At 45.8% G+C, this 22,118-nt stretch overlaps 1 protein-coding gene across 1 annotated transcript in view; it reads left to right on the top strand.

The window, feature by feature from the left end:
- Nucleotides 1-22,118, top strand: part of TBC1D16 (TBC1 domain family member 16) — a 73,112-nt gene that overhangs the window by 31,030 nt on the left and 19,964 nt on the right. The gene's annotated exons all lie outside the window — the stretch shown is intronic.

The following is a 22,118-nucleotide window of genomic DNA, read 5'->3' as shown; positions in this document are numbered from 1 at the left end:
AGGCGGGTCTCGAAACCGCGGGCTCAGGCAATCCACTCACCTCAGTCTCCCAAAGGCGCGGGATTACAGGCTGAGCCACCGAGCCCGGCTCATGTGCATTTCTTTACAACTGGTGATTTGGGGTATATTTCTGTGTGTTTGTTCTCTTGATGTCTTCTTTTGTGAGCTCTGTGTGACAGAAGGAGGGTGTTAAACTCATCAGGGGGTATCCAAAACCTCCCCCTGTGTGTCACCTCCTGGGGTGTCCTGATGTCTTCATTCCTTCTACTCTGGAAGTCTGCTCTGAGGAAAAATAGTTGCTAGAAGTCTCGGCCCAGCCTGGAGCTCTGGTGCAAGCCCTTCTCCCAGCAAGGCCAGGGCGGACTGAGGGTGGCCACACCATTCAGGGAAGCAGCCTTTCTAAGACCATATTCTCTGGTTGGGGGTAGCCATTTTGCTCTAAGACTATTCCATCGGCTGGGGCCCCAATCCTGGTTTGCATCAAATGCTCTGAGGCAAGCCAAGCCGTGACTTGGTGCCGAAATATGCTGTTGGTCTCCTGAAACCAGGCCCGGGGATGATGAAACCAAGTGGAGTAAAGAAGGAAGGCGGGAAAAAGATCTTGAAACAAGTTCTTATGTCACTCCTGCCATGAGGTGGTGTAATTCAGTTTTCCAGTGTTGAGCATGTAGATGGAATTTTTTTTTTTAAGTTGGAGTCTCACTCTGTCACCCAGGCTGGAGTGCAGTGACATGCTCATGGCCACCACAACCTCGACCTCCTGGGCTCAGGCAATCTTTCTGCCTCAGCCTTCCAAGTAGCTGGAACTACAGGCATGCGTCATCACGCCAGGCTAATTTTTTGATTTATTGTAGAGATGAGATCTTGCCAAGTTGCCCAGGCTGGTCTTGAACCCGAGGGCTCAGGCAATACTCTCACCTTGGCCTTCCAAAGTGCTGGGATTATAGGTGTGGGCCACTGTGCCTAGTAGATGGAATTTAAATGAATATAAATGAATAGCCAGGCCCTCTCAAAGAGTGCAGGTGGCTATTGCCATCATTATTATTTGCAGTTTGGGGTCGGGAGGGGTGAAGAGTGACCAACAGCTCTCACAGGGTCTCCTGGGGCCCAGTTCACAGTTGCCAACCCCCAGTCTTGGTTCCAGCAGCTCTAGGTTAGGTCTGGATCAACACACAAGGGACTGTCAGTCCCTTCCAGCCTGCAGGGACTGACAGTAACAGGGACAGGTAATAGATTCAGATAGTCCCAGGCGTGTCACCGAGAGTCCTAGAAGATGTGTCTGGAAGAGTCCATCAGGTCTACCCATCTCTGCTATTGGGACCCCTGGGGGTGGTTCAGATAAACCCAGACTCCCTGAAAGGTGGGACAGAGCTGTGTGGGGTGTCACAATGGCCCCGAATCCAGAAGATTCTGACTTCTTACTCCCTCTTCCTCCCACCTCTGTGTCTCTTAGCTGGTCCTTTCACTTTGCGCCTCAGTGTCCTCGTTAGAGAGATGAATAGACTGGACCTGATGACCTTCAGGGTCCTATGACCACAAGCTCTTTTCTGGACAAACCCGGTTATCCCAGCCCATGACATAGCACCCCAAATTCCCACTGCCAGTTCTCCTGGGAACCTCTTATTGTCATGTCTTTCTGGGAAAGAAGGCTCTAGCCGTTAGGGTGAAATTTGCTGACCCTATATGATGGTCAAGAAGTCCTCTCTGTGAAGCCAAGAGAAGGGGAATTTGGGCTGAAAGCCTGGAAAAGAGTTCATGAAATTTAATCAGATGCCTAAGGGGAACACCTAAATTTAGTCAAATTATTATTAGTATTCATTCCCTTTTTAAATTGCCTAGGGGAACGTCACGGAAAAGTTAGGAAACTACCAGCCCGGTATTGACACAGGTGATTATTCCTTTCCTGCAGAGCACTAGGAGACACAGAGGTCTCCATGAACCTCAAGGCCACCGTCAGTGGCACAGTGAGCTTCTCCTCTGGGTCTGGGGAAGCCTGGCCTGAGAGGGTCTGGGAAGGGACAGGTGCCCACAGCCATTGTCAAGCAAGCCTGAAGACTTCCTGTATTTGCCCATAACAGAAACATCCAGGAATCGCATATGGACCTTGGCCTCCTTTATGGGCCCCAAGATCTGGCCAGCGGAACACACCACCTACATGCACACAGAGCCAATGCCTACATGGCCCTGGTCAGTGTAGACCCCTCTCAAGGGTCTGCTTCTTGCTACTGAGTTCTTCTCTGGCTTCAGTCTCTGCTTGATTCTGTAGTTGGGGCAGGCTTTTTGGTGGAAAAAGGAGACAAGGATGAGAACCATATGATTCAGAGTCTGACCAATGATGGGGCCACTTCCTTTCAGGACTGATGTTCCGAGTGTTCTTGCAGCCAAGGTATGCCTTTTTATGGCACGAAATAACCTGGGCCTGCAAAAGGATCTGTGATCTTCTGTCCCCAAACAGTATTTGGATAACAATTGAATGTTTGGTTCCAAAGAGGTGATGTAGGGCTGTTTGCACACTCAGGTACATTTGCAGCACCAGGGTCCTTCCTGTCTCCTGCCCTTCTAGCCCACTCTGTGTTCCTCACACATAACAACATCAAGGTTGGGTGCAGTGTCAGTTTCATTTTGAATGGGCCGTGTGGCTGGTGGCAATGGGAATGCCTGAGTTCCTAATCCCTCTGCTGGGTATCTGGGGTGTGCCCCCTGGTGCATGTGTTCTCTGCTCCACCAGGGTAGCCTGGTAGGCCTTACCTTGGTTGGGCACTGGCTCTTGCCAGAACTTGTGTAACTCCTCATTTTTTTCTAGGTCGTACAAAATTTCCCAGGTATGACCACAAATGAAGAGGTTGAGCACATGGGGCCAATGGCAGCACTTTGGTTTAGAATCATCTTATTTGCTTACCTATGTTAAGTTCCTGTAAAATCTGGGGGAAAAAATGTTCAACCGTTCCTTTCGTTCTCGTTGGGTTCAGAAAAATCTCTTTGCTGTTGTCTTCAAGGATGAAGTCGGGAGGGAATGGAAACAGAACAATTGGCTCTCAAAAGCTGGCTCAGAAGCAACTGGGAGTGGTCTCTAGACTGCTCAAGCTATTAATTATTTTGCTTTATTTATTGGATGTACCCAGCGTCCCTTTGCCTCCAAGCATATTTGCAAATGCCTTAAGGGAAAAAGAGAAACAAATGATTCCTGCCATCAGAGTCTCCAACCCGTAATGAATAATACCGTGTAATAATGTTAAATGGAAAAGCCCAGTACAGCATCACATGCATGTCAGGAGTCTCCCTCGTAACAGTTATGAATACATACGACGTGCGGCAACTCGGAGGCTCATGATAGAGGTTGGATTTGTTGAGTGAAATTTGTCTTAATTTTCCTGGGAAATCTGGTGAGATCACTCCATTTGACTAAGAAAAAAATTAAAAACAGCACCCAAAAGACTGGTGTGGTCCTTCATCCTACCTGCCTGGACTCTTACAAGCCTGTCATAACTGCTCTCCCCCTACACACACACAGGCTGGCAAAAGAAAAGAAAAAAGGCCTTGCCTGGTTACCTTTTCCTAAATTGTGCTGGTAATAAACCTGAAAGATGTGCCTACTCTCTTCCTCCCGATGATTTACACCTTTCCTAATTAGCCTGTGTGTGCTCACGTGGTGTCGCCAGATCCAATCTGCAGAGTTAATCGCCCGAGCGAGCGGAGACACCGCCCTCCCCAGCTCGCTGGTGCAGCTTGGGCTCCGGAGCTGGGATTTAACCCCTGCCGGACTCTGCCTTTTTTTTCCCCCTGGGCTTTGCGGCCGAAAAGCCAGGTTGTCTTGGGTGCGGGCTGATGGCTCTTCCAAGCTCCACCACAGGGCAGGTTCCAGGGGCTGAGATGACGTAGAATCAGGACGGCTCTGCTCCGATCACTTTCCATTTCACTCGTGACAGAAATGACATCTCGAGTCTCGTAGATAGAACGGGGTCCCCGTGGGACCCCTTGGCACCAAGGCCTCCAAACAGCTTATGAGCCCCACCCTGGTAGCAGAGTCGCCACAGTCACAAAGGGTTATTGCTGTGGCCTGCTCCGGCAGCGACATGGATCATCCTTCTGTGCCCAGCTGGGTGGGCTCTGCCACTGAACCCCGGAGCAGAGCCTGGTGGCCTCTGTGGTCAGTAGGAAGCTGACGGAGTCCAGCCCTGCAGGTGGATGGACCCAGCACCGCCATGTGTGCACGTGTCTGTGATGCTAATTACGCCAGACGTGCTCTGGTTTTGCTTGGAATGCTTAGTTTAGTGTGCATTTTAGAAACCGCCAGAATTTTAGAGCCTAATGGGGTCGTAGAGATGGTAGAGTCCCACCACCTTGCTGGCAGTTCACAGATGGAGAGATGAAGGCATAGAGAGTGAGATTCCTTTGTCACCCCCATCCTCCTGTGTGCCTGACCCCTGTGGGGCGGGGGTTACAAAGACAGTTAAGACTTCACCGTTGCTTGGGGTGCCAGACACATCGATAGGCTGCAGGGACGCTGGGGAACGGCTCAGGCTGGGGGATGAGGAGTCGGGGAGGGTGGTGTCCCCCTCCGTGGAGTTGGAAACCTGAGGTTGGAGGGCTGCTGTTCCATACTGACCCCTTCTCATCCTACCCTTTTCTCAACATCGAAATCTGTGTGAGCTACACATCCATGCACCCTGGGACCATCTCTGGGATTGGGTGGGGCTGCATACATCTTCCTTCTCTTCACATAGTGGAGGCCAGGGAGGTTTCAGGAAAGATTTGAATGTGGGACTGTGGCTCTCCTTGTTAGGGATGGAGTGAGATGACCCGGGGCAAGGTAGAATATTCCAGCAGGTGGGACATTGAGGGTGAATTTATGAGCAGCAAAGATGCTTGAGTTGGATGCTGGATTTGATTGGTCCCTTTCTCTTGCCAGAGGGTCCTGGGAATTTTTATTTTAAGTTACTAGAGCAGCTTAGCCAGTAGGTGAAGAATATCCCATCCGATGTTCCCTGCTGCTTCCTGTGGGTTGGGCCTCCCCTGGTCTGTGTGAAACAGGAGAGGATACGTCAGAAGGGACTGGAATGGGACAGCGGAATCCACCTCCGGTGTCTGAATCCATCCAGAGGGAATCACTTGAAATTCGTTTCAGGCGAATAGAAAGGTACTGTCAACAGAGGAGACAACAGACCAGGCACAGTGGCTCACACCTATAACCCCAGCACTTTGATAGGCTGAGGCAGGAGGATTGCCTGAGCCCAGGAGTTCAAGACCAGCCTGGCCAACATCATGAGACCTCGTCTCCACACACACACACACAAATTCAGAAAATTAGCTGGGCATGGTGTCACACACTTGTAGTCTCAGCTACTCAGGAGGTTGAGGTGGAAGGATCACCTGAGCCCAGGAGGTCGAGGCTGTGGTGAGCTTTGATTGTACTACTGCACTCCAGCCTGAATGACAGAGTGAGGTCCTATCAAAAACAAAACAAAACACAGGGGAGACTTTAGTAATAACTCAACATTTGAAAGCCCGACATATGAAGCTGGTTGCGCATGCCTGTAGTCTCAGCGACTCCAGAGGCTGAGATGGGACGATCGCTTGAGCCCAGGAGTTTGGGACAGCTTGGGCAACAGAGTGAGACCCTGTCTCTACAAAAAAAAAAAAAAAATGGCCAGGCTCGATGGCTTAGCCTGTAATCACAGCACTTTGGGAGGTCGAGGCGAGTGGATTGCCTGAGCCTGTGGGTTCAAGACTAACCCAGGAAACTTGATGAGACCTTATCTCTACAATAAAACAAAAATTAGCTGGGTGCAGTAGTGCACGCCTACAGTTCCAGCTACTTGGATGGCTGAGGCAGAAGGATCGCCGATGCCCAGCAGGTGGATGCTGGGGTAGCTATGAGCATGCCACTGCGCTCCAGCCTGGGCAACAGAGTGAGACTCCAACTCAAAAAAAAATTAAAAATTAAAAAAATGAGCCAAGTGTGGTTGCACATGTCTGTAGTCCCTGCTACTCAGGGAGCTGAGGTGGGAGGGTTGCTTGAGCCCAGGAGTTTGAGGCTGCAGTGAGCTGTGACTGTGCCACTGTTCTCCAACCTGGGTGACAGAACAAGACCCTGTCTCCATCAAAGAAAAGAAAGAAAGCCCTATATGAACAAATGCCTTATTCTTGGAACATAACAGAGGATAAGAAGACACTCTCCCCTGCTGCAAGAAAGACAAAGTACAGTGGTCAGAGACACAGAGTGGCATTGAGCAATGACTGGGCCTCTCTGGGTCTCAGTTTTCGCATCTGAAAAGTGGACGTGCTGACAGAGATGCAAGGGTCTCTTGTATAAACCTTTAGAGCTATGTCTGCTCCATATGTGCTTGTTCTTTCTTTATTCTGTCCTTGCTCTCTGCTTTGTCTGGACAAGGGTTAGTAAGGCCAAGATCACAGGTTGCCCTGTGTGTGCACCAGTTAGCCTCGCAGGGACAAAACAGAACTTGGAAATTGCTGGCACTGTTACTGCTGCCTGGTGTCCTCATGCCCTGGCTAACAGTCTTGCCTGGAAATCAGCAGAAGCCTAGATGACACAGGGTGATCTGTTCCCATGGCTAGAGGGCTGCCTGCCACAGCTGCTGTAGGTCTGAGATGCAGAGGCTTGGCCAGGTCTCTGCACAGACCCCCGTCTGTTTCAAAGTGGGGCTCATGTACCATGGGTGTGGGCGCACGCAGGTATGGCCAGGAATTGCGTCGTGCTAAGGGCTCCAGGGACAGAGTTTGTGGGCGGCCCGTGACAGGTTTGGAATGGCTGGGGGCCCAAAGCTGAGCGCAGTTGGCTGCAGAAGGGGATAAAAAGTGACATTTGTCTTCCCACTTCAGGACGGACCTGTTGTGGGTGGCGGCTCTCTCAATACCTGACACCCCACTGCCCCACCCCTTTGTCACTTGTTGATCCTTTGGAATCAGGAGCCGGGGCTCCAGAGAACATTGCAGTTACTCTAGGTCTCATTCTTTTCAGCAAGCTTTTTGTCTAAGCGATCAAGGAATCTTCACAAGGGCTTAAAGAACACCTGGTTGGCTCAGAGCAGCTTTTAAGTAGGCCACATAGGAGACAGGCGTTCCAAGAAAACCTCTCAACCTGCTGGGGCCAAGTGTGTGAATAGGACCCGGCTGCGGCATTGGCCAGAGCTCGAACTGCACGAAGCCAGGCTTTCCAATCCAGGCAGATTACAGGAGATCGGATCGTTCCTCCTGAACTCCAAAGACTGGTATTCATGACATAGAGTTTACCAAATGTGACGAAACAAAATAAAACAAAACTTGCTGTCCCCAAAATCCAAAGCCTTGCTGGAGGGTTGAGGAATGATGCAGAGACTGGCAGATTTTTCTCGGTCTTTGTGACCTTTCAAGTAAAACAGCAAACGTGGGAAAGGAATAGCGATGACTTATGGAACAGACACCTTCTTCCTCAGGCTTCACACAAGGCTGCAGGGGCGGCCCCAGGTGTGGTGCAGGGGGGGCCCCTACCTCAGGTCAAAGATGGACACCAAGCTGGGCTCGGTGGCTCAGCCTATAATCCCGTGCCTTTGGGAGGCTGAGGTGAGTGTATTGCCTGAGCCCGCGGGTTCGAGACCTGCCTGGGCAACTTGGTGAGACCTCACCTCTACAATAAACCAAAAATTAGCCAGGTGTGGTAGCGTGCGCCTGTAATTATGGCTACTCGGAAGGCTGAGGCGAAAGGATTGCTGGTACCCAGCAGGTCGAGGCTGCGGTGGCCGGGAGTGACCACTGCACTCCAGTCTGGGTGACAGAGTGAGACTCCAACTCAAACCCCCCCCCCAAAAAAAACCAAAGATGGACACTAAGGCCAGATCAGGACGTGGATGGGCAGATGGCCACAAGGCCACTATGAAGGCAAAGTGACCGGCCCTCTACCCTCTTTCAACATTTCTGAACCTGCTCCACAAAGTCTTCTTCTTCTTCAAATAAACCAGAGCCATTCCCAGAAGAAGTGAGCACAAACAGCACTTCCTCCCAGCCCCACCTCAGGTCTGGGTGGCCTTTGCATGATCCAGCTTGGGCTACGCATCTGGGGAGCGCCCAGGCCAAGGGAGGTGAGGGGATGAACTTTAGAGTGGAGGAAACCGAGAGACTCTGCAGCATGCACCTGTTTCTTGTTTATGTTTTTTAAATTGTAGTAAAATATACGCAACCTAGGCCCCCCTTTATCTGCAGTTTCGCTTTCTGTAGTTTCAATTACCTATGGTCAGCCACGATCTGAGAATATTAAATGGAAAATTCTAGAGATAAACAATTCATAAGTTTTAGTTGCCCACCGTTCTGGGCAACTTGGTGAAACCTCCCGCCCTCCGGCTCCATCCCACTCAGGATGGGGATCATCCCCCGTCCGGCGTCTCCAAGCATTGCCCGGTGATCAGTCACTTCGCAGCATATTGGTGATCAGATGGATGGTCACAGGACCACATGCTTGTTCAGGTCACCCTTATTTGACTTAATAATGACCCCAAGCCGGGCTCGGTGGCTCAGCCTGTAATCCTGCGCCTTTGGGAGGCTGAGGTGAGTGGATTGCCTGAGCCCGCGGGTTCGAGACCCGGCTGGGCGGCAAGACCTCATCTCTACAATAAATCAAAAATCAGCTGGGCGTGGTAGCACATGCCTGTAATTCTGGCTACTTGGAAGGCTGAGGCAGAAGGATCGCCGGAGCCCAGCAAGTCAAGGCTGCGGTGGCCGGGAGCGGCCACTGCACTCCAGTCTGGGCGACAGAGTGAGACTCCAACTCAAAAAAAAAAAAAAAAAATGACCCCAGAGTCATTGTCACACGAGTAGCAATGCTGGGAATTTGGATATGCCAAAGAGAAGCGGCAAAGTACTTCCTTTAAGTGAAAAGGTGGAAGTTCTCAATTGAATAAGAAAAAAATAATGTGCTCAACCAGGTACACACAGACATAGCGATGAAAACAACAGACACTAGGGACCCCTAAAGGGAGGAGAGTGGGGGGAGTGTTGAAAAGCTGCCTGTTGGGTACCATGTTCACTGTTTGGGTGTTGGGTTTGATAGAAGCCCAGACCTCACCATCACACAATAGACCCATGTAACAACAACAAAAGTCATGTGCTGTGTTTGCTAAGACCTATAGTAAGAATAAACTTTCATTACAGTATTTTTACTTTTTTTTTTTTTTTAACAAGACAGTACTGCTCTGTTGCCCAGGCTGGTGTGCAGTGGTACGATCATAGTTCACTACAGCCTCTATCTCCTGAGCTCAAGTGATCCTCTTGTCTCAGCCCTCCTGAATAGCTAGGACCACAGGTGTGTGTCACCATGCCGGGCTAATTTTTTTCTTTTTCTTTTTTTTTTGTAGAGATGGGGTGTTGCCCAGGCCGGCTTTGAACTCTTGGCCTCAAGCCATCCACTTGCCCCAGCCTCCCAAAGTGCTGGGGTTACAGGTGTGAGCCACTGCGCCCAGCCAGCTCTCTTATTATTAATCTTTTACTGTGCCTAATTTGTAAATTAAACTTTATCAAAGGTATGTACATGCATATTTAGGAAAAAACGTAGTATTTATAGGATTCAGTACTATTCAAGGTTTCAGACATCCACTGGGGATCTTAGATTGTATCCCCCTGGGATAAGAGGAGGCCACTATTAACATACAATTTACCATCTTAACCATCTTAAAGTGTACAGTTCTATAATATTAAACACATTCACACTGTTGTGCGACCATCACCACCATCCAACTCCAAAATTTTTTCATACTCCCAAATGGAAACTCTGTCCCCATTCAACACTAACTCCCCATTCCCCACCCCGCTCCAGCCCCTGGCAGCCTCCATTTTGCTTTCTGTCTCTACACTGGAGACCACCCGAGGCACCTCACATGAGTGGAATCCCACAGTATTTGTCCTTTTGTGTCTGGCTTATTTCACTCAGCATAATGTCCTCAAGGTCCATCCATGTTGTGGCCTGTGTCAGAATTTCCTTCCTTTTTAAGGTTGAATAATATTCCATTGTATGGATGGGTCATATTTTGTCTGTACATTTATAATCAGTGGGTACTTGGGTTATTCCCACCTTTGGCTATTGTGAATAATGCTGTTATGAACATGGGGATACACGTGTCTGTTTGAGTCCCTGCTTTCAGTTCTTTTGGGCAACCCTCTTTTTCATTTTTTGAGTTGAGATCTCGCTTTGTTGCCTAGGCTGAAGTGCAGTGGCATGATCACGGCATACTGCAGCCTTAACCTCCTGGACTCAGGCGATTCTTCTACCTCTGCCTCCCAAGTAGCGGGGAGTACAGGCATGTACCAGCTCTCCTGACTTATTTTTTGATTTTTTTTTTTTTTGTAGAGACAAAGACTTGCTATGCTGCCTAGGCTGGTCTTAAACTCCTGGACTCAAGCAGTCCTCTCACCTCGGCCTCCCAAATTGCTGAGATTATAGGCATGAGCCACCATGTCTGGTCTGGGCAACCCTTTTTAACAGTCAACATCAGGGTCCTTATCAGAGTTCTCTGATCAGCCCTCCTGGGACCCTTCTCATCCCTTTCCCATATGCCCTGTACCCACTTGAGCTCTTCCTTCACCTGAAAGACAGCCAAAACTGGTACCCACACCACCTCCTCTGAGAGAAAGCCTTCCTAGAGCCCCCATCCCTGCCCCCTGCGATGTTCCTGTCTGACACCTCTGAGTACTTTCCACTTCTCCTCCATCAGCTCACGGTCCAGTCCGTGTGGTGTCAAAATTATCTGCGTCCTTAGCTTAGCTCTCCTATGAGATTCCCGTCTCCTGGTGGGTGGGGGAGTGGCTTCCTCAAGTTTTTCTTGAGTGAGCTGACTATTGTAGAGAAGAGTGATCGATTCCACTTTCATGGAGTGAAAGATGAAAGACTTGTTTTTCATTGCTTCTGAGCCATTATTTCAAAATGGTGTCTACTAGCGACTTGGGAAAATGCCTTCAAGTATATGTAAGCACATACAATGAAGTTTGGATGAAGAATCACCAAAGTACTGACAAAGATGACTTCTTGGGGGACAGGGCTTTCAATGCTGATTCTGCACACTTAAGCTTTTTTTTTGAAATTTTAACCACAAGAATGACTTTATTCAAATGTTAAACAACTAAAAAAATACATGAAGTATATATTAGCATAAAAATTATTTACAACTGGGCTCGGTGGCTCAGCCTGTAATCCCGTGGTTTGGGAGGCTGAGGTGAGTGGATTGCCTGAGCCCGCGGGTTCATGACTCGCCTGGGCAACTTGGCGAGACCTCATCTCTACAATAAATCAAAAAATTAGCCGGGCGTGATAGCGCGCGCCTGTAGTTCCAGCTACTTAGAAGGCTGAGGCGGAAGGATCGCCAGAGCCCAACAGGTCGAGGCTGCGGTGGCCGGGAGCAGCCACTGCACTCCAGTCTGGGTGACAGAGTGAGACTCCAACTCAAAAAAAAAAAAAAATTATTTACAATTCCCACACTAGGAGAAAAGTCACACTCAACAATATAAGACCAAACTGAATTTCTGTTTGCAAGCTGGTGCTGTTTACACAATAGGACAAATATAATCCTACATGCTTAGCTTATTTCATGTGTTCATTTCCCCTGGGGGTCTTTGCTGGCTCTTCCCTATCTTTCCAAGCCTCACTGAGGACCCCCCAAGTCCACCTCTCTAGAGTGGGCATTCTCGGGCTCTCTGCCTTCCACCCTGTGCACCCTATGACACAGTTACCCTTTTGCAAATTTACTGCTTCGTTTCCCACCAGAATGAAGTTCTGCTTGGGTGAGGACCACATCTAGTCATCTGCAGGTCATGGGGGCACTTGGAAGTTTTTGTTGAATGAACAGATATTTTCTGAGGTCATTATTTGTGCAAGACCATTTGCTAGGACATATACAAGATAAATCAGATAGGAGCAATGGGTGCCTAGTGACTTCTTTTTATTGAGATAATTCACGTTACACAAAAGTTACCCTTTGTTTTTTTTTGAGTCAGAGTCTCACTCTGTCGCCTAGGCCGGAGTTGCAGTAGCGTACTCATGGCTACCACAGCCTTGACCTGCTGGGCTCAGATGATCCCTCTGCCTCAGCCTTCCAGGTAGCTGGAACTTCAGGCACGCACCACCACACCTGGCTAATTTTTTTGATTCATTGTAGATATGAGGTCTTGCCAAGTTGCTGGTCTTGAACTCCTGGGCTCAGGAGATCCTCTCACCCCCACTTGCCAAAGTGCTGGGATTACAGGCGTGAGCTACTGCGTCCGGCCCAGAAGTTACCCTTTTAACATGTACAATGCAGTGGCATTTAGTGCATTCATGAAGTTATGTGACCACCATCACTACCTAATACCAGAATGTTATCCTTACTCCCAAAAGAAACCCACACTCATTAGCAGTTACCCCTCAACTTCCCTGCCTCAGCCCCTGGTAACCCCTCATCTGCTTTCTGTCTCTATGGGTTTGCCTTTTCTGAATATTTTATATAAATGGAATCTTACACCAGGTGGCCTTTTGTGACTGACTTCTTTCACTTAGAATTATGTTGTCAGGATTCATCCATGTTGTAACATGCGTCAGTACTTCATTGCCTTATGCAGCTGAACAATTTTCCATTGTATGGATATACCACTATACCACATTTTTTTTTGTTTGTTTTTGAGTTGGCATCTCACTCCATCACCCAGGCTGGAGTGCAGTAGCACGCTCACGGCCATCCACGTCAACCTGCTGGGCTCTGGTGATCCTTCCACCTCAGCCTTCCAAGTAGCCAAAACTAAAGGCGCGTGCTACCACACCCAGCTAATTTTAATTTATTTATTGTAGAGACGAGGTCTTGCCAAGCTGCCTGAGCTGGTCTCGAACCTGCAGGCTCAGGCAATCCACTCACCGTGGCCTCCCAAAGGGCTGGGATTACAGGCTGAACCACTGAGCCCGGCCGTCCCATTTTTAAAAAGTCTAATCATCAGTTGATGGACATATGGATCATTTCTCCTTTGGGATATTATGAATAATGCTGCTATGAACACTTGTGTAAAAGTTATGTAGACAAATGTTTTCTGTTTTCCTGGATATATACCCAGGAGTGGAATTGCTTAGTCATATGTTAAGTCTATGTTTAAATTGCAAGGAACTACCAGACCGTTTTGTGGAATTGGTGGCTCCTTTTTATATCCCATCAGCTGTGTATAAGGGTTCCAATTTCTCTACATCCTCAACAACACTTATTATTCTCCATCTTTTTTATTTTAGCCATCCTGGTGGGTATGAAGTGGTATCTCTTTGTGGTTTGGATTTGCATTTCTGTAGTGACTAATGATATGAAGCATCTTTTCTTTTCTTTTTTTTTTTTTGAGTTGGAGTCTCACTCTGTCACCCAGACTGGAGTGCAGTGGCCGCTCCCGGCCACTGCAGCCTCGACCTGCTGGGCTCTGGCGATCCTTCCGCCTCAGCCTTCCAAGTAGCCGGAATTACAGGCATGCACTACCATGCCCAGCTGATTTTTGATTTATTGTAGAGATGAGGTCTCGCTGCCCAGGAGGGTCTCGAGCCCGCGGGCTCAGGCAATCCACTCACCTCAGCCTCCCAAAGGCGCGGGATTACAGGCTGAGCCACTGAGCCCGGCTGAAGCATCTTTTCATGTGCTTATTGGCCACTTATACGTCTTCACTGGATAACTGTCTATTCAAATTCTTGGCCCATTTTAGAATTAGGTCACTTATCTTCTATTCTTGCATTTTAAGTTTTAAAAAATATTCTTGGTACCAGTCCCTTGTCAGATATACGATTTGCAAATATTTTCTCACAATCTACAGGTTGTCTTTTCACTTTTTTGATAGTGATGGTTGAAGCATAAGAGTTTTTAATTTTTATAAAGTCAAACATCTATTTTTTCTCTGGTTTCTTGTGCTTTTTATGCCACATCAAAGAAAACGGTCTAACTCAAGGGTATGATGATTTATGCTATGTTTTCTTCTTTTTTATTTTTTAAATTATATATATATTTATTTTAAAATTGTGGGGTACAATTAAGGGTTAGGTATACAAATATTCATTATACAGGTACCCTTGTTGATGAGGTGTGCCCCTCCCCTTTAAAGCAGAATTTATTGAGGACAGAAAAGCTCCCACGTGGGAGGGGACCCGAAGGAGTTGCCCTCCTAAGTTTTCTTCTAAGAGCTTTATAGTTTTAACTCTTACCCTTGGTCTTTGATCTATTTTGAGTTAATTTTTGTAGGTAGTATAAGGTAATGGCCTAACTTCATTCTCTTGCATATGGATATCCAATTGTCCCAATACCATTTGTTGAAAAGGCTATTCTTTTCTCCATTGAATTGTTTTGGCATTCTTGTTAGAAACAATTGGCCATAAATGTGTGGGTTTATTTCTGGACTCTCAATTCCATTCCATTGATTAATATGTCTATCCTTATGCCACAACACACCATCTTGATTACTGTAGCTGTGTAGTTTTGAAATTAGGACATGTGAACCCTCCAGCTTTTCTTTTTTCAGTATTGTTTTTGGCATTCTGGATCCTATGCATTCCATATGAATTTTAGGATCAACTTGTCAATATCTGTAAAAAAAAAAAAAAAAGTAGCTGGGAATTGTGTTGAATCTGTGTATCAATTTGGGAAATATTGCTGTCTTAACAATATTAAATCTTCCAATCTATGAACATGGGATGTCTTTCCATATATTTCAGTCTTTCAACAATGTTTGGTAGTCCTAAGTACCCAAGTCTTGTACTTTGTGTGTGTGCATGCGTGTGTGTACTACAAATGAAGTTGTTTTATTAATTTGATTTTTTGATTGTTCATTGCCAGTGTATATAAAAACAATTAATTTTTGTATATTGATCTTATATCCTGTAGCCTTGCTGAATTTTTTATTAGTTCTAGCAGGTTTTTTGTGTGTAGGTGTATATGAATAGTCTACATGCTAGAGCATGTCATTTGCTAATAGACATAGTTTTGCTTCTTTCTTTCATATCTGGTTGCCTTTTATTTCTTAATCTTGCCTAATTGCCCTGGGTAGAACCTCCAGCACAATGTTGAATAGAAGTGGTGAGAGTGACATCTTTGTCTTGTTCTTAATCTTATGGTGAAAAGTTTTCAGTCTTTCACAATTAAATCTGTAAGTTTTTCATAGATACCCTTTAACAGACTGAGGAAGTTCCTTTCTATTTTTAGTTTGGTGAGTATTTTTACCATGAAGTGGTGTTGGATTGGCAAATGTTTTTCTGCATCTATTGAGATGATCGTTTGTTTTTTGCCTTTTGCTTTATTAATCTAGTGTATTACATTGATTGATCTTCATATGTTGAGCCAATCTTGCATTCCTGGAATAAATCCTACTTGGTCATGGTATACAATTCTTCTTATATCTTGTTGGATTTGGTTTGCCTGTATTTTATTGGAGATTTTTTGTGTCTATTCATTAGGGGTTTCGTAAGGATGTAAAGTTTTATTTTCTTGTGATGTCTTTGTCTGGTTTTAGTATTGATAAGTGACTTTTATACAAAGTCGAAAGCGAAGCACCACAAAAAGACTGATGAATGTCTAAGGATTTTGCAAGAGATAAAGGAAAAATCAGCATATACTGGCCCTGCTACATGTCTCAGACACTCTGCTTAGTGGCTTCCCTAAGGATCAAAGGAGAACAACATGGAGGAAGTGGTATTTGAGCCGGGCCTTGGAGAGGAAAACTAGGGAGAAAGAGAGGCAGAAAGGGCAGACCAGAGACAGAGACCCAAGTAAGCAAATCCTGGAGAGAGGAGGTTACGGTATATGGAAAGGAAGTGAGCTGCCAAGCTTACCTGTGGTATAGAGGAGTATGTTAGGAAGTATACTGGGTTGAATAGTGTTCTCCCAAATTCATGTCCACCTGGAACCTCAGAATGCAAGCTTATTTGGAAAGAGAGTCTTTACAGATGTAATTAGTTAAGATAAAGTCATTCTGGATTAGGTTGGGCCCCAATCCAGTGTGTGGTGTCCTTGTCCTAATAAGAAGAGAAAACACACAGAGACCCACAAACAGAGGGAAGAAGGCCACATGATGGCGGAGGCAGAGATTAGAGTGGTACAACTGAAGGCCATGGACTGCCAGTAACTGCCAGAAGCTGCAGAGACACAAGGAAGGAGTCTCCCTTAGACTTTCAGAGGGAGCATGGCCCTGCTGACACCGTGATTTCAGACTTCTGGTATCCAGAACTGTGAGCGAATCCACTTCTCTTGTTTCAAGCCATGCGACTGTGGTCACTTGTACAACGCGTTAGGAAACTCAGATAAGGGGAAGGGGGGGACGATGAGTCAAGGCCAGCTCACGGAGCAGATTCAGTGCCGGACTAAGGACTGGAGCTTTACTGGTTAGCAAGACCTGACCACTGACGATTTCAAAGCCAGGAGCAGGGGCATGGGGAGAAGCAGACACATTTTCAGGGACGTTCTTTTAGAGAAGCAGACACATTTTCAGGGACGTGCTTTTATTTATTTATTTTTTTTTTTTTTTTTTGAGTTGGAGTCTCACTCTGCCGCCCAGACTGGAGTGCAGTGGCTGCTCCCAATCACCGCAGCCTCGACCTGCCGGCTCTGGCGATCCTTCTGCCTCAGCCTTCCGAGTAGCCGGAATTACAGGCTCGCGCTACCACACCCGTCTGATTTTTGATTTATTGTAGAGATGAGGTCTCGCCAAGTTGCCCAGGCAGGTCTCGAACCCGCAGGCTCAGGCAATCCACTCACCTCAGCCTCCCAAGGCACGGGATTACAGGCTGAGCCACAGAAAATAACAAGTGTTGGTGAGGACACGGAGAAACTGGAATCCTTGTGCACTGCTGGTGGGAAAGTAAAATGTAAAAAGCCACTGTGGAAAACAGTACGATGGTTTCTCAAAAAATTAAAAATAGAATTACCATATGATCCAGTAATTCCACTTCCTGGTCTATACCCAAAAGAATCGAAAGTAGGAGCACAAAGATATATTTGTACACCCATGCTCTTAGCAGCATTCTTCACAATAGCCAAAACATAGAAGCAATGCAAGTGTCCATCAACAGATGAATATATTAAACAAAATGCAGTTCACCCTTACAATGGAATATTGTTCAGCCATAAAAAGGCAGGATATTCTGATACAAGCTACAACATGGGTCAACCTTGAGGACATTATGCTCAGTGAAATAAGCTGGTCACAAAAAGACAATACTGTATGATTCTGCTTATATGAGGTTCTTAAGTCAGATTCAGAGACAGACATTAGGTGTTCCTTGGGGCTTGGTGGGCGAGGGCAGTGGAGAGTTATTGTTTAACAGGTATAGAGTTTTAGCTGTGTAAGATCAAAAGAGTTCAGAAGTTGAAAGATGATGATCGTCATATAATATCATAAATGTTTTGAATACCAACAAATTGTACACTTAGAAATGGTTAAGATGGGCTGATCACTGTGGCTCATACCTGTAATCCCAGCACTTTAAGAGACCAAGGTAGGAGGATCACTTGAACCCAGGAATTCAAGACTAGCTTAGGCGATATAGTGAGACCTCATCTCAATAAAAAATAAAAATAGCAGCTGTAGTCCCAGCTACTCTGGAGGTTGAGGCAGAAGAAACTCCTGCGGTGAGCTGTAATTGTGCCACCGCACTCCAGCCTGGGCCACAAAGTGAGACTCCAAGAGGGAGGTGAGGGAGGGAGAAGATTAAGATAATAATTTTGCTAGTAAGTGTATTTTAACACAATAAAAACTGGGAAAATGACTTGTCTGCTGTCGCTCTAGATTAGTTTGCCTTTTCTAGAATTTTGTGTAAATGAAATCATCCAGTATGTGCTCTTTTTTGTCTTGCTTCTTTCACTCCGTGTAATCTTTTTGCAATGTCTCCACACTGTTGTGTATATTCATAGTTTATTCCTTGTTGTTGCTGAGTGATATTCCATTGTATGTATAGACCACAGTTTGATTCTACATATAGCTGTTGATAAACACTATAATTATTTTCCCAAAGTGGTTGTGGTATGTTACATTCTCACCATTAGTGTAAGAGAGCTCCAGTTTCTTCATGTCCTCACCAACACTTGGTATGGTTCATCTTTTTTTATTCTTATTTTTTTTTGAGTTGGAGTCTCACTCCATCCTCCAGGCTGGAGTGCAATGGCACACTCTTGGCCACCACAGCTTCGACCTGCTGGGCTCAGGTGATCCTTCCACCTCAGCCTTCCAAATAGCTGGAACTACAAGTGCGCGCTACCATGCCTGGCTAATTTTTTGAAATATTGTGGAGATGAGGTCTCACCAAGTTGCCCAGGCTGGTCTTGAACCCGTGAGCTCAGACAGTCCTCTCACCTAGGCTTCCCAAAGTGCTGGGATTATAGGCGTGAGCCACTGGGCCTGGCCGATTCATCTTTTTCATTGTGACTATTCTGATAGGTGAGTAGGAATGTCTCATTGTGGTTTCAGTTTGCATTTCCCTGATTACTAATAGTGCTGAGTATCTTTTCTTGTAGCCTTTTGTGTCTGGCTTCTTTCATTTAACCTCATACATTTGAGATTCATCCATACTGTTGTGCGTGTTAGCAGTTTGTTCCTTGTTATTGCTGAGTAGTATGTATTTCATTGCACGCTTGTTTATCCATTAGCCAGTTGAAAGATATTTGTGGTTTGTCTTGTTTTGTTTTTTTTTTAATGATGAGCAAAACTGCTATAAATATTCTCACACAGGTTTTTATTGTGTGAACTTTTTTCACGTCTTTTGGATAAACACCCAGGAGGGGGATTGTTGAGTCATGTGGTGAGTGTATGTTGGCCACAGTCATCTTCAAAGTGGCTCTTTCATTGACGTCCTCCACAATGTACAGGAGCGTCATTGCTCTGCTTCCTGGGCAGTACTAGGCATGTCCGTTTCATTTGTTTGTTTTTTAGTGATTCCCATAGGTGTATTGTGCATCATATCATGTTTCTTTATATGGCATTGTGGTTTTGGTTTGCATTTCTCTAATGATGAATAATATTGAACACCTTTTCTTTTTTTTTTTTTTTTTTTTTGAGTTGGAGTCTCACTCTGTCACCCAGACTGGAGTGCAGTGGCCGCTCCCGGCCACCGCAGCCTCGACCTGCTGGGCTCCGGCGATCCTTCCGCCTCAGCCTTCCGAGTAACTGGAACTACAGGCGCGCGCTACCACAGCTGGCTCATTTTTTATTTATTGTAGAGATGAGGTCTCGCCTAGTTGCCCAGGCGGGTCTCGAACCCGCAGGCTCAGGCAATCCACTCACCTCAGCCTCTCAAGGTGCGGGATTACAGGCTGAGCCACTGAGCCCTGCTTGAACACTGTTTCAGATGCTTATTTGCCATCTGAATATCTTCTTTGGTAAGGGATCTTTTCAACTAATTGCCCATTTTTTGATTGCATTGTTTGTTTTCTTCTTACTGTTTTAAGGATTCTTTATATATTTTGTATATAATCCTTTATCAGATAAGTGTTTTGCAAATACCTTTTCTGAGTCTGTGACTTGTCTTTTTCTTTTCTTTTTTTTTTTTTTTTTTTTGAGTTGGAGCCTCACTCTGTCGCCCAGACTGGAGTGCAGTGGCCGCTCCTGGCCACCGCAGCCTCGACCTGCTGGGCTTCTGCAATCCTTCTGCCTCAGCCTTCCAAGTAGCCGGAATTACAGGCATGCGTCACCACACCCGGCTGATTTTTTGATTTATTGTAGAGATGAGGTCTTGCTGCCCAGGCAGGTCTCGAACCCACGGGCTCAGGCAAATCCACTCACCTCAGCCTCCCAAAGGCGCGGGATTACAGGCTGAGCCACCGAGCCCGGCTGTCTTTTTATTTTCTTAACAGTGTCTTTCAAAGAGCAGAAGTTGTTCATTTTAATAAAGCTTGATTTATCTTTTTTTTCCTCTTACGGTCGCTCCGGCGATCTTTCCGCCTCAGCCTTCCAAGTAGCTGGAACTATAGGTGCGTGCTACCACGCCCGGCTAATTTTTTGATTTATTGTAGAGATGAGGTCTCGCCTGCCCAGGCGGGTCTCGAACCCACGGGCTCAGGCAATCCACTCACCTCAGCCTCCCAAAGGCACGGGATTATAGGCTGAGCCACCGAGCCTGGCTGGATACAAGTTCTTTATTGGGTGTATGTTTTGTGAATATTTTTTCCGAGACTGTGACTCGCATTTTTATTTATTTTTAATAGAGTATTTTGACGAAAAAAATTGTTCTTAATTTTCTAGTATATTAATTATTTCTTTTATGGTTTGTGCTTTTTGTGTTCCATCTGAGAGACCAGGGTCTATTTCAAGGTTGCAAAGGTTTTTTTTTTAATGGGTTTTCCTGCAAGTTTTATAGTTTAGGTTTTACATCTAGGTCTGTGATTCATTATGAGATAATTTTGGGGTATGATGTGGGTTGATGTTAATTTTTTTCATACAAACATCCAGTTGATTCAGCATCATTTGTTGAAAAGTCATCCTTTCTCCACTGAATTGCCTTTGCATTTTTGTCGATAATCAATTTATATTTCTGGACTCTATTATTATTATTATCATCATCATCATCATTATCATGTTCCACGGTTTATTTGTCTAGTTGTATTTTCTTTTTTTTTTTTTTTTTTTGAGTTGGAATCTCACTCTGTCGCCCAGACTGGAGTGCATGGCCACCGCAGCCTCAACCTGCTGGACTCCGGCGATCCTTCTGCCTCAGCCTTCCAAGTAGCTGGAACTACAGGCACACGCTACCATGCCCGGCTAATTTTTGATTTATTGTAGAGATGAGGTCTCACCAAGTTGTCTCGAACCCGTGGGCTCAGGCAATCCACTCACCTCAGCCTCCCAAAGCACGGGATTACAGGCTGAGCCACCAATCCCAGCTGTCTGGTTGTATTTTCACCAGTACCAAGTTCTCCTGTTTATGGTAGCTTTATACCAAAATCAACTTCTCCAACCTTCATTTTCTTTTTTTATAGTTGCTCTGGCTACCCTACCTCAAAATTTTAGAGTCAGCTTGTCAATTTCTACCAAAAATTCCTGCTGGAATTTTTATTGGGATTGGGTTGAATCTACAGATCAGTTTGGCAAGATCACCATCTTTGAGCTGGAGTCTCACTCTATCGCCCAGGCTGGAATGCAGTGGCACAGTCACAGACACCCCAGCGTTGACCTGCTGGGCTCTGGCGATCCTTCCGCCTCAGCCTTCCGAGTAATCGGATCTACAGGCAAGTGCTACCATGCCCCGCTAATTTTTGATTTATTGTAGAGATGAGGTCTCACCAAGTTCCCAGCCTGGTCTCGAACCTGTGGGTTCAGGCAATCCACTTGCCTCGGCATTCCAAAGTGCTGGGATTACAGTGTTGACTGTTTTAGTCCATGGCATTGACTGGAAGTGCAGAAGCAAGCATTAGTATCTTGTTCCTGCTCTTCAGGGGGAAAAGTTCAGTCTTTTCCCAATAAGTACGATGTTACCTATAGAATATTTGTAGGTGTCCCTCATCAATTTGAGGAGATTCCCTTCTATTCCTGGTTTGTAAACAATTTGGATCATAAGTGAGCACTGACGTTTTGTCATATACTTTTTCTGCATCTAATCATGTAAGTATTTTGGGGGGATACCTCTGGTTGTTTCCTTAGAAATATTTCTTAGAAATGAAAATAAAGAGTCAAAATGTATAAACGTTCTTAAACTTTTTGCATCCTATTTCCAAATTGCCATGCAGAGAAATTTAGCCAATTTATATTTCCCTCCAAACCATGCAAGAGTGACTGTGTCCCCAAACCCTTGCCTACATACACTAGATTTTAAAATGTTTAAATTGCCACCAATTTCATAAGCCTCCTCCCAAATGTCATCTTCTTTCCATTTGCATTTATTTCACAACTCTGGACTTGCAAATTATATTGGTTATTTGTATTTATTCTCAAGTAAATTGTTTTTCCTTTTTTTTTTTTTTTTGCCAGTTTTATATTGGGCATTTATTTTTGATTTACATACTTTTTAACATATTAAAAAATGAATCCTTATCATATATATATCTGTTTGTTCTTTGGCTTTTCTTTTTGCTTTGTTGGGTTTTTAAAAATTAGATTTTATAGCCGGGCTCGGTGGCTCAGCCTGTAATCCCGTGCCTTTGGGAGGCTGAGGTGAGTGTATTGCCTGAGTC

Source organism: Carlito syrichta, unplaced genomic scaffold (genome assembly GCF_000164805.1).
Source record: "Carlito syrichta isolate Samal-C Ts95f unplaced genomic scaffold, Tarsius_syrichta-2.0.1 Scaffold301768, whole genome shotgun sequence".
NCBI lineage: Eukaryota > Metazoa > Chordata > Mammalia > Primates > Tarsiidae > Carlito > Carlito syrichta.
The sequence above is the reverse complement of the archived record's forward strand: the minus strand, read 5'-3'. Positions and strand labels throughout refer to the sequence as shown.